Here is a 12,428-nt window from a genome sequence, read left to right as displayed (position 1 = left end):
ATATTTGTTGCACAAACAGTTGTATCTTTTGGTATTGTGTGTTTGGTGAAACGTACGTATGCGTTTTATGGTGTGTTTGTCGTATATATTTTTTTTTTATTATCACACTGGCCTATTCCCACCAAGGCAAGGTGGCCGAAAAAGAAAAACTTTCACCATCATTCACTCCATCACTGTCTTGCCAGAAGGGTGCTTTACACTACAGTTTTTAAACTGCAACATTAACACCCCTCCTTCAGAGTGCAGACACTGTACTTCCCATCTCCAGGACTCAAGTCCGGCCTGTCGGTTTCCCTGAACCCCTTCATAAATGTTACTTTGCTCACACTCCAACAGCACGTCAAGTATTAAAAACCATTTGTCTCCATTCACTCCTATCAAACACGCTCACGCACGCCTGCTGGAAGTCCAAACCCCTCGCACACAAAACCTCCTTTACCCCCTCCCTCCAACCTTTCTTAGGCCGACCCCTACCCCGCCTTCCTTCCACTACAGACTGATACACTCTTGAAGTCACTCTGTTTCGCTCCATTCTCTCTACATGTCCGAACCACCTCAACAACCCTTCCTCAGCCCTCTGGACAACGGTTTTGGTAATCCCGCACCTCCTCATAACTTCCAAACTACGAATTCTCTGCATTATATTCACACCACACATTGCCCTCAGACATGACATTTCCACTGCCTCCAGCCTTCTCCTCGCTGCAACATTCATCACCCATGCTTCACACCCATATAAGAGCGTTGGTAAAACTATACTCTCATACATTCCCCTCTTTGCCTCCAAGGACAAAGTTCTTTGTCTCTACAGACTCCTAAGTGCACCACTCACCCTTTTCCCCTCATCAATTCCATGATTCACCTCATCTTTCATAGACCCATCCGCTGACACGTCCACTCCCAAATATCTGAATACATTCACCTCCTCCATACTCTCTCCCTCCAATCTGATATCCAATCTTTCATCACCTAATCTTTTTGTTATCCTCATTACCTTACTCTTTCCTGTATTCACTTTTAATTTTCTTCTTTTGCACACCCTACCAAATTCATCCACCAACCTTTACAGCTTCTCTTCAGAATCTCCCAAGAGCACAGTGTCATCAGCAAAGAGCAGCTGTGACAACTCCCACTTTGTGTGCGATTCTTTATCTTTTAACTCCACGCCTCTTGCCAAGACCCTCGCATTTACTTCTCTTACAACCCCATCTATAAATATATTAAACAACCACGGTGACATCACACATCCTTGTCTAAGGCCTACTTTTACTGGGAAATAATTTCCCTCTTTCCTACATACTCTAACTTGAGCCTCACTATCCTCGTAAAAACTCTTCTCTGATTTCAGTAACCTACCTCCTACACCAAACACCTGCAACATCTGCCACATTGCCCCCCTACCCACCCTGTCATACGCCTTTTCCAAATCCATAAATGCCACAAAGACCTCTTTAGCCTTATCTAAATACTGTTCACTTATATGTTTCACTGTAAACACCTGGTCCACACACCCCCTACCTTTCCTAAAGCCTCCTTGTTCATCTGCTATCCTATTCTCCGTCTTACTCTTAATTCTTTCAATAATAACTCTACCATACACTTTACCAGGTATACTCAACAGACTTATCCCCCTATAATTTTTGCACTCTCTTTTGTCCCCTTTGCCTTTATACAAAGGAACTATGCATGCTCTCTGCCAATCCCTATATATCGTATATATCTATTCGTATTAGTTACAAAGTTTTTTTTTCTGGTATTTATGGTGTGAATCTTGGTGTACTCTATAGTATGTATGGTGATGCTATTTAATTTTTAAGCAGCCTTGTATTTATGATGTTTTAAATAAAATATAAAAAAAATAATAACAATAACGTAAATGTTGGGGGAGGGGGAGTCACTAGTATTGTAAGTGCTTTGTGTTATTTTACATTATGAAAAAAACAATGATAGAAGCACTGTGTATTTTGCAGTAGTGTGTTAGTTATGTAGTTAGGTGTATATCAGAATCATTATGAATAGTGTTACTTAGTGGACCGCAACACACCCACTGATAATGCCTCTTTTTTATGTATATTTACATCATATTTATATACGTAACTATCTATGTATATTATATGAACTGTTTTAAATAAAATATAAAAAAGAATCAAAGTTTCTAGGTATATCAAAGGTTTGTGATCCGTTTCTAAAATGAATTCTTTACCCAGTAAGTAGAATTTAAGCTTGGAGATACCCCACACAAGAGCCAAACTTTCCTTTTCTATGGTGGAATATCTCGTTTCCGCTGGAAGAAGCTTCCAGCTTAGGAAGCATACAGGGAAGTACCATCATGATACTGTAATGATATTGCTCCTATTGGAGCAATATTATTACAATATTACGGTATTGGAGGGATCAGTTCTTAAACAAAACAGTTTATTAATATCTGGAATCTTAAGTATAGGGTCTTTAGAGATGTTTTTAATCTCATTAAACTTTTCTCCAGCTACGTCGGAAAGTTCAAGAGGTTCCTTCACAGACTTTTTAAGGTAGTTAGATAAGTTGCCTGTAAGATCGGTAATGTTGGGGTTAAACCGTGCATAAAAATTTATGGAACCAAAAAAGCTACGCATGAGCTTCTTGGTTTTTGTTAATTTAAACTCTAATAAAGCTTTGATCTTACTGGGGAGAGGCTGCAGAGAGTTATAAGAAAGAATAAGTCCGAGATATCTAATTTTGTTATACCCAAGGAAGCATTTCTTCGGCTTGGCAGTGAGGCCATGTGAGCATAACCTACGCAAAACTGATATTAATGTTTGGATATGTTCGCCCCACGTAGATGTCATTACATAAATGTTATCAAAATAAACTGAAACATTTGGCATATTACCCAAGACCTTTCTCATCAGTCTCACGTAGGTAGCACAGGCAGTTACCAAACCGAAGGGCATAGTTCTATACTGCATCAGTCCTTGGTGGGTAGGAAAAGCGGTGTACTGCTTAGAAGAAGGATCTAACATTACTTGATGATATGCCAGTGCAATATCAATCTCTGAAAAGAAGGAAGCATCATAAAATTTGTGTAGATCGCTATCTATTAAGGGCATAGGCTCAGCATCCCACCGAGTTATAGCATTAAGGCCTCTGAAGTCAATAGCAAGTCTATATGAATTATCCTCCTTCTTAACCATGACTACTGGTGAGCAATATGCAGATACTGAAAGTCCAATGATCTTTAGTTTTAATAATTTGTCTACCTCTCGGTCAAATGCATCCCTAAGGTGAACTGGAACTGGAAATAATTTCCGTTTGATAGGATTGTCCGTAACTACCTGGAGTTTACCTGGAGAGAGTTCCGGGGGTCAACGCCCCCGCGGCCCGGTCTATGACCAGGCCTCCTGGTGGATCAGATCCTGATCAACCAGGTTGTTACTGCTGGCTGCACGCAAACCAACGTACGAGCCACAGCCTGGCTGGTCAGGAACCGAGTTTAGGTGCTTGTCCAGTGCCAGCTTGAAGACTGCCAGGGGTCTGTTGGTAATCCCCCTTATGTATGCTGGGAGGCAGTTGAACAGTTTCGGGCCCCTGACACTTATTGTATGGTCTTTTAACGTGCTAGTGACACCCCTGCTTTTCATTGGGGGGATGTTGCATCGTCTGCCAAGTCTTTTGCTTTTGTAGTGAGTGATTTTCGTGTGCAAGCTCGGTACTAGTCCCTCTATGATTTTCCAGGTGTATATAATCATGTATCTCTCCCGCCTGCGTTCCAGCGAATACAGGTTTAGGAACCTCAAGCGCTCCCAGTAATTGAGGTGTTTTATCTCCGTTATGCGCGGCGTGAAGGTTCTCTGTACATTTTCTAGGTCAGCAATTTCACCTGCCTTGAAAGGTGCTGTTAGTGTGCAGCAATATTCCAGCCTAGATAGAACAAGTGACCTGAAGAGTGTCATCATGGGCTTGGCCTCCCTAGTTTTGAAGGTTCTCATTATCCATCCTGTCATTTTTCTATCAGATGCGATTGATACAATGTTATGGTCCTTGAAGGTGAGATCCTCCGACATGATCACTTCCAGGTCTTTGACGTTGGTGTTTCGCTCTATTTTGTGGTCAGAATTCGTTTTGTACTCTGATGAAGATTTAATTTCCTCGTGTTTACCATATCTGAGTAATTGAAATTTCTCGTCGTTGAACTTCATACTGTTTTCTGCAGCCCAATGAAAGATTTGGTTGATGTCCGCCTGGAGCCTTGCAGTGTCTGCAATGGAAGACACTGTCATGCAGATTCGGGTGTCATCTGCAAAGGAAGACACGGTGCTGTGGCTGACATCCTTGTCTATGTCGGATATGAGGATGAAGAACAAGATGGGAGCGAGTACTGTGCCTTGTGGAACAGAGCTTTTCACCGTAGCTGCCTCGGACTTTACTCTGTTGACGACTACTCTCTGTGTTCTGTTAGTGAGGAAATTATAGATCCATCGACCGACTTTTCCTGTTATTCCTTTAGCACGCATTTTGTGCGCTATTACGCCATGGTCACACTTGTCGAAGGCTTTTGCAAAGTCTGTATATATTACATCTGCATTCTTTTTGTCTTCTAGTGCATCTAGGACCTTGTCGTAGTGATCCAATAAGTCAATCTTATGGACTACCGTGGAGGTGACACCTAGAACATCAGTAAAAACGTCTGAGAAGTTACTCACACATTGAAGTAGTTCATGTTTCTTACGTCATCCAAAGACTCATTAATATTAATGTTTGTTGCACCCGAGTGGTCAAGAGTCACCAAGTCATGTAGTTTTCTGTCATAGTCTATGTTAGAGGTGTCAATTACTCTCACCTTACACTCCTCAGTTGTCTTATCAAGTTTGTGTGGAAAAACTAAATCAAAGTCATTAAGACAGTTGACCGAATTTCTTCGGTAATATTTCTTAAGAATGTTGATATGATAAAGCTTACGTTTCCCCTTGACTTCAATACCTTATGCGGACCTTTCCATGCTACTAATAATTTATTTGACTTCATTGGTAAAAGTAACAGAACTTCATCCCCTACTTTAAAACATCACCTCTGACTTTTGGCATCAAAATATGTTTTGTACTGGTCCATTGACAAGCTTAAGTTTCTCGAAACTATGTCAGAGGTCTCCTCAAGTTTGGATCTAAGGTCAAGGAGAAACTGATAGGAAGACTGAACCTCAGCATTTCCCTCCTCATTAGTCCATAAATCATGAAGGATGGACAATGGACCTCTGGCCTGTCTACCATAGAGAAGTTCAAAAGGTTAAAACCCCAGAGAGTCACTGGGAACTTCCCTCATGGCAAACAAAACACATGGTAGATAACGATGCCACTCCTTAGGTTTAATGGAGAAAAGTTTCCTTAAAATGGACTTGAGAATTGAATGCTGGTTCTCAATCCTCCCATTACTGCTGGGATGATATGGTGTTGTGAAGAGAGGTTTCACTTCCAGAAGTTGGTAGAGATGTTGCATTAATTCAGATGTGAATTGTGTCCCACGGTCAGACAGAATCTCTCTTGGGATGCCAAATCTAGAGAAGATGGACAAAAGGGCTTCAGCCACCTCTGTAGTTGTGATGGACTTTAAGGGTACAGCTTCAGGGAAGCTGGAAGCATAATCAACTAATGTTAAAATATATCTATGTCCCCCAGATGAAAGTGGTGATGAAGGACCAGCGATGTCAATAGCTACTCTTTCAAACGGTACCGTAAAGATTGGCATTTTGATCATTGGTACTCGCCGGGTACCTCGGGAGGATGACAGTTGGCAAACTTTACATGATCTACAATATGTAGTGATATCTGAGGATATTTTGGTCCAAAAATAGGTTTCCTTAATTTTATTCAAGGTTTCACGATGTGAGAAATGTCCGGCCACTGGCAGGTCATGAGCCATTTATGAACGGTCTCTCTGCATTGACTTGGAACAACTAAGATGGAATAGTCTATCTCGTCTGAGTTTAATTTGAATACTGATTTATACAAGATACCTCTTATATATTCAAATTTATATGAAAAGTTTTTCATTTGAATAACTTGATTTTTGCTAGCTGCATTACGCAATTCTGAAGAGAAGGGCAATTACGTTGTAAATTGACAGAGGAGTCTTTAGATATATCTAAAGGCTTAAAGTCAGGGAAAATCAAAGGATGGATAGTAGGAGAAGCCTAGGTTTTGGTCTGAGCCCTAGTCAAGACATTTATAGTATCAGAGGAGAAATCCTCACTTTTATCTAACAAGTGAACCGGTGATCCCACTACCTCGCTTTCGAGAGTAGCATCGCTGGTTTCTAACCCCACATGAATATCACGAGACATTGCCTCATCTGAACTGTCGAGGGGCTTTTCTGACTTTACACGAAGAGGAGCTGAAAAACTTATGTCTATCTTTGGTGATGAAAGGTCTACCTCTGAAGGAAGAATGGCACCTCTTACATTACCGATTAGTACGGAGCAAGAGGAGATAGGAGCTAGTACGGCTTCGGACCAACCTGTGAACCATTTAGACCTAATGTAACAATGGATGGTAGGAAAGGTGTCTGTGCAGCCAAAGTAGTCTGAAAGGATAGCAGAGGCATGAGTGTCTTTAAGGTTAGGGAACAGCTTATCAGAAACGACTATACATGTGCATCCAGTGTCTTGTAAAATTTCAGCTACATTAATTCAATTAACTCTTCCCGAACAGAAGGGTGCCTGGTCATTACAGTCCTTAAAACACCTACCAACTTTTTGCACCTTCTTAGAAGGACAATTGGGATGTTTGTGTCCCTTAACACCACATAAATGACAAACCAGAATAAAAGACGTTAGTTTGCTTTGTTTTCTTAGGATCAGGTGAACCTTTGCCCTTAGGGTTCTATCCCTTTAGGTCTTTATAGGAATTATGAGCCTCAGCATACAAGTCAGCGGCCTCAGCAACTTCCTCAGCTTTAATCAGGTTACGTTCTCTAATGAATGTTCGTATCTGGTGAGGAAGAGCTCTCAGGAACTGATCAGCAACCATGAAGTCTCTAAGAGATTCATAACTATAATCAATTCCTGAACTCTCTATCCAAAAGTCGAACAAACGAAAGAGTGTTAGTGCAACTGCTGAAAGTTTTGGCCATGCTGTAAGGTGGCATACCTGAAATCTTTCCTATAAGAATTTGTGGTCTTTTGGTATGCTTTAAGGATTGCCTTCTTAGGAAGGTTATAATTACACATGATATCCTGGGACAAAGTTGCATAGATATTCAATGCTGTACCAAAAAATAACATACCTAATCTGGTAGCCCAGGTGTTAGATGGCCATTCACAGAGGGTGGCAGTATTTTCAAACCTAATAATGTATGAGGTTATGTCTTCACCCTCTGTGAAGGGAGGTAAATGAGGTGTTGCACTATGTGGACTAGCTGTATGATGTTCAATCACTCCCTCTAATTCAAGGCATTGACCTCATCGCTATAGGGCCGTGAGGTTGTGCTGCGCACACGCTCCTGGTTGAGAGGCCTTCCTGCGCAGATTGATTTTCACAAGATGGCGCAGAATACAAGAAGGCGTGTCAACACTGTGCTTTGATTTGGTGCAGGGTGTAGTTACACCTCAGTCCGCACAGGTGATTCTACCTATGATTATTCGCAACACATACGGCATTGCTGATCAAGATTTTTATGGAGTATCGCTCAACGGGGCTTACCGGATATTCGTTAAGCTACGATCGACGGCAGTGTATGAGCGCCTGGTGGAGCAGTATCAAGATGGCTGTGTGGACGTTAACTCGGCAATACGAGTTCGTCTAATTGATGTGTCGTGACACTATACTTGGGTAAAGGTACGTAACGTGCCTTTTGAAGCTGAAGAGGCAGACATACAGAACGTTTTTGAACGTTATGGTACTGTGCATCTGGCAACAGCAGGTACCTGGGTGGATGGGGCGTACGCCGGCTGGCCGGAGGGTACGTTCAATATGAAGATGACGCTGAGGCATTCCATCCCATCGTTTGTCATCCTGGAAGACTTCCGGACACAAGTGATGGTGTATTATGCAGGGCAGCGCAAGACTTACAGGCTATGTGGCACTTATGACCATATGTCAGCCCAGTGTGGGAGGCAGCAGCGACGACAGGATGCAAACAGAGGGACGGAGCGAGGGCCTGACCCGATGGCGGGGCCTGTCAGCGGGACGCCTGTAAAGGGCCATAGTTCTGCTTGGAGCGAGGAGGTGGAGAGAGAGTTCCCGACGGTGGGGTCGAGCCCAACAATGCCTGTAGGCTCTATGGTCTCCGCTTTGGTGGAAGGGGAGACCAAGCTGAGTGGAGAGGAACGAATGAAGGATGTGGCTTCAGAGCAGTTGACAGACAGGTTTTTGGAGACGACGAGAGCTGGGGATGATGTGCAGTCGGTGGAAAGACCAGAGGAGAGTGATGACGAGAGGAGAGGCAGTCAGCTGACTGCGGGTGCTGCTTCTATGGGAGTGGTGACCGTGGTCGAGGTGACGGCGGAGGTACATTGTGAGGCATCCCCCAACCAGAACATGGATGCAGAGAGTGTTCGGCGAAAGAGGGCGGCAATGCACTCTGATTCCGATGATGTTTTGACCCCGGCGCAGAGGCCAGGGAAGAAACCGTGGGCCGACGTGGTGAGTGGAGGCGCCACAGGTGTGTCCGGTCAGGTGTTCGACCGGGGGGGGGAATAGCGCTCACAGTGGAGAGCGTAGTGGGAAGAGTAGGAAGGCTAGTAATGCACCTATGAAAGAAGTTCCAGGGCAGCGTGTAAAACCCTTAAAGAAGGTTTCAGGTGTATGACTGTGAATGTAAATGGGATGTGTGCAAATGTGAAGCGTTTGTGGCTCCAGGGGTTTTTGAGGCGTTATGCCATAGATATTGTGTTTGTGCATGAGCATAACTTTAAGGTTGGTCGGGATTTGAATGTGGCTGTGTATCGTGTGTTTGTGGCATATTCGGAACGTTTGAAGGGTGGGGTTGGGATCCTGATTCGGGAGACGAGCCAGTTTGTTGTCATTAGATGTGAGGGAGGGGAGGAGGGCAGGGTACTCCAGGTAGATGGATGGTGGAGAGGTGAGCGAATGGCAGTGGTTTGTGTGCATGCGCCGGCGGAGCGTGATGTACAGGTGAAGAATGAATTTGTGCATGATGTTTTGGTTTATTATTTGAGATCTCTTCGCTCGGTAACAATCGTAGGCGGTGACTGGAATTGTATAGTACGTATAAAGGATGTGGAGCCACGGGGGGCAGGGTGTTTTTTGGTTAGCCTATGGATCTTTTGCTGGGCGTGGGGTTAAGGGATGTTATTGGAGGTGGGGACCTAATGGTTGAGCATACGTTTCATAGACAGGGATACGCGGCCAGGCTCGATAGGTTATATGTGACGAGAAGTGTGCGGGTGATGTGTGTGCATACGGTAGATGCTGTATACACGGATCATAGAGCTGTTTATATGGACTTGACTTGGGCCAGCTTACCTAAGAGGTATCCAGGGTATTGAAAGTTAAATGTGAGACTTCTTGGGGTGGAGGAGGCGGGGTTAGATTTTAAGACAATGTGGGAGAATTTGTGGGGAGAGGGTAGGGATGTGGGTGACTTGCTGGGGTGGTGGGAAGGGGTAGCTAAGGAGAGGATCCGGTGGTTTTATGTGCGATGGGGAAAGTACCAGGGTTGGATGGCGTACGGGTTGCAGCAGTATTTCGAGGGTAGGTTGCAAAGTTGCTATGAGAGGGGCATGCAGGCAGGGCAGTATCCCATGGAGAAGATCGAGTTGTTAAAAGGGAGGATTCGAGATTTGCAGAATGACAGATTTGATGCGGTGAGAGTGCAGGGTGGAATTGAAGAGGCGGTGTGGGGTGATCGCCCATCGGCCTGTGTGTTACGGGGACAGAGGCAGCGCCGTATGGCTATGGAAATTGATAGGCTGGTGGTACATGAGGACTTAGGTGGATATAGGGAGGGACAGGAGTTAAGAACAATGGAGGCGATGAGTGATTACGTGGATAGGTGGTTTGGCAAAAATTTACTGAGTGTAGGGGTGGATGTAGAGGTTTTCAGGAGGTTGGGGGAGAATGTATCTTGTGTGCTAAGTGGCAGTGATCGCATGGCGTTGGGGGGGGGATATTGAAGAAGGGGAGGTGTGGAGGGCTTTGGAGGGGATGGCACGAGGTAAGGCACAAGGTTTGGATGGCTTGCCCTGCGAGTTTTATGTGAGCCATTGGAATGTGCTGAAGTCCTTCTTGGTAGAACTAATGAATACGATGAAAAGGGAGGGGAGGATGGGCAGGTTGCAAGGAACTGCGGTTGTGGTTTTAGTGCCAAAAGGTAAGATACAAGACACGGTGCGGGACTTTAGGATAATATCGCCTCAGTGCTGGAGGCAATGATGTAGGCAAGCGTAGAAGTGAGGATTTAGTTAGAAAGTTCAGGACAGCTATAGACATGATTAGGAAGAAGGGGGGGCGCCCTGTTATATGTGGCATTTTGCCAAGAAGAGGTGTTGGTAATGAATGGTTGTCCAGAGCAATTGGTATTAATTGTTGGCTGGATAAACACTGTAAGGATAATGCAGTACCATTCATTGACAACTGGGACAACTTCTATGGCCGAAATGACATGTATGCCAGGGATGGGGTTCACTTATCCAGGGCAGGTGTGGGTTTTCTTGCTAACTCAGTTGAGGGGGTTGTTAGGACTTTAAACTAGGATTAGTTAGAGGTATGGGTTTAGAAATGATTAATAATGAGTATGGATATATTGACTTATGCTCTGATATTAAGAATCTTAATAGTAACTGTCATGGAGTAACTCTGGGTAATGATAATTTCAGAAATTGTGTAAAAACAAAGATGAATAGGAAAAATGTGCAGAAGAAAAAACATATGATGGTATTTTATGCTAACAGTCGAAGTGCAAGAAATAAAATTAATGAACTACGTTTGGTAGCATGTGCTGGGAACTTTGATATCATTGCATTAACTGAAACGTGGTATGATTTAAAGAGTCGGGATATGACTGCTGAGTGTAATATTCAGGGATTTAAGTTATTCAATGTGGATAGATGTAATGGGAAGGGGGGAGGAGTTGCATTGTATGTTCGAGAAAATATTAATTGTTGCATAAAAAAAGGTATAAAAATAGATGGAGCAGTAACAGAGTCTGTTTGGGTAGAGTTCGTGGAGGGTCAAGAAAAACTAATTCTAGGTGTAATATACCGACCTCCAGGCTTGGATCACGATAGAGGGAGACTTCTTTGGGACGAAATTGTTAGGGCTTCTGGACACAGTAACGTAGTCATAGTAGGGGACTTTAACTTTAGCCAAATTGACTGGAATTCTTTGACAGGTAATCTAGAGTCCAGTGACTTCATGGAAACAGTTCAGGACTGTTTTCTGAAACAGAGTGTAACTGAACCTACCAGGGGTAATAATTTGCTAGACCTAGTCTTGTCAAATAAGGAAACACTAGTGAATAATCTGGAGATCACTGAAGAGCTTGGCGCAAGTGATCACAAATCCATCACCTTTAGCATTAATTGGGAATGCAAGAATAATGATAATACAGTAAAAATCCCCGATTTTCGTTCTGCCGATTATAATGGACTTAGGGAACATCTGTCTAATCTTGATTGGGGTTATCTAGCTAATGATTTTATTGACGATAATCATACTTATGAATATGAAGGGATCTGCTTTTATGATTGTTTTCTTAATAATGTACACAGTGCCCAGAGTATATACATTCCCCAGAGAGAAATTAGGTCTAATAATAACGATCCCAAATGGGTTAACAGGAGGTTAAAGCATCTATTAGGGGAGAAAAGGGGAATTTATAGGCGCATCGGAAGAGGAGAGGTTAACCTTACTGACCAATATGTTCAGCTTAAAAGAGAAGTAAAAAAGGCGATTAGAAAGGCTAAACGTGACTATGAAATTAGAGTCGCTAATGAATCAAAGACTAATCCAAAGGGGTTCTTTCAAGTGTATAGGACGAAGGTGAAGGAAAAAGTAGGACCTCTGAAATCTGGGAATGGACAGCTGACGGATAATGAACTGGAAATGTGTTCCTTATTTAATGACTATTTTTTGTCAGTTTTTACACAGGAAGATGTAAATGAGATTCCAGTAATTAACAATTATTTAGTTCCTGATGAATTTAAGTTAACTAATATTACTGTCACGAGGGACATGGTTATTAAACAGATAGACAAACTGAAACAAAATAAGTCCCCGGGACCCGATGAGTTGTTTTCAAGGGTACTTAAGGAATGCAAGATGGAGCTTAGTCAGCCATTAACGAGTGTATTCAATGCGTCCATCCTTACCAGTGTTGTGCCAGAGATGTGGAAGATGGCTAATGTGGTTCCTATATTCAAATCAGGGGATAAGTCCACTCCTTCAAATTACCGTCCAATAAGCCTGACATCTATAGTGGGCAAGTTATTAGAATCA

Source organism: Cherax quadricarinatus, chromosome 99 (assembly GCF_038502225.1).
Source record: "Cherax quadricarinatus isolate ZL_2023a chromosome 99, ASM3850222v1, whole genome shotgun sequence".
Taxonomy (NCBI): Eukaryota; Metazoa; Arthropoda; class Malacostraca; order Decapoda; family Parastacidae; genus Cherax; species Cherax quadricarinatus.
Note: the sequence above shows the minus strand (reverse complement) of the source record.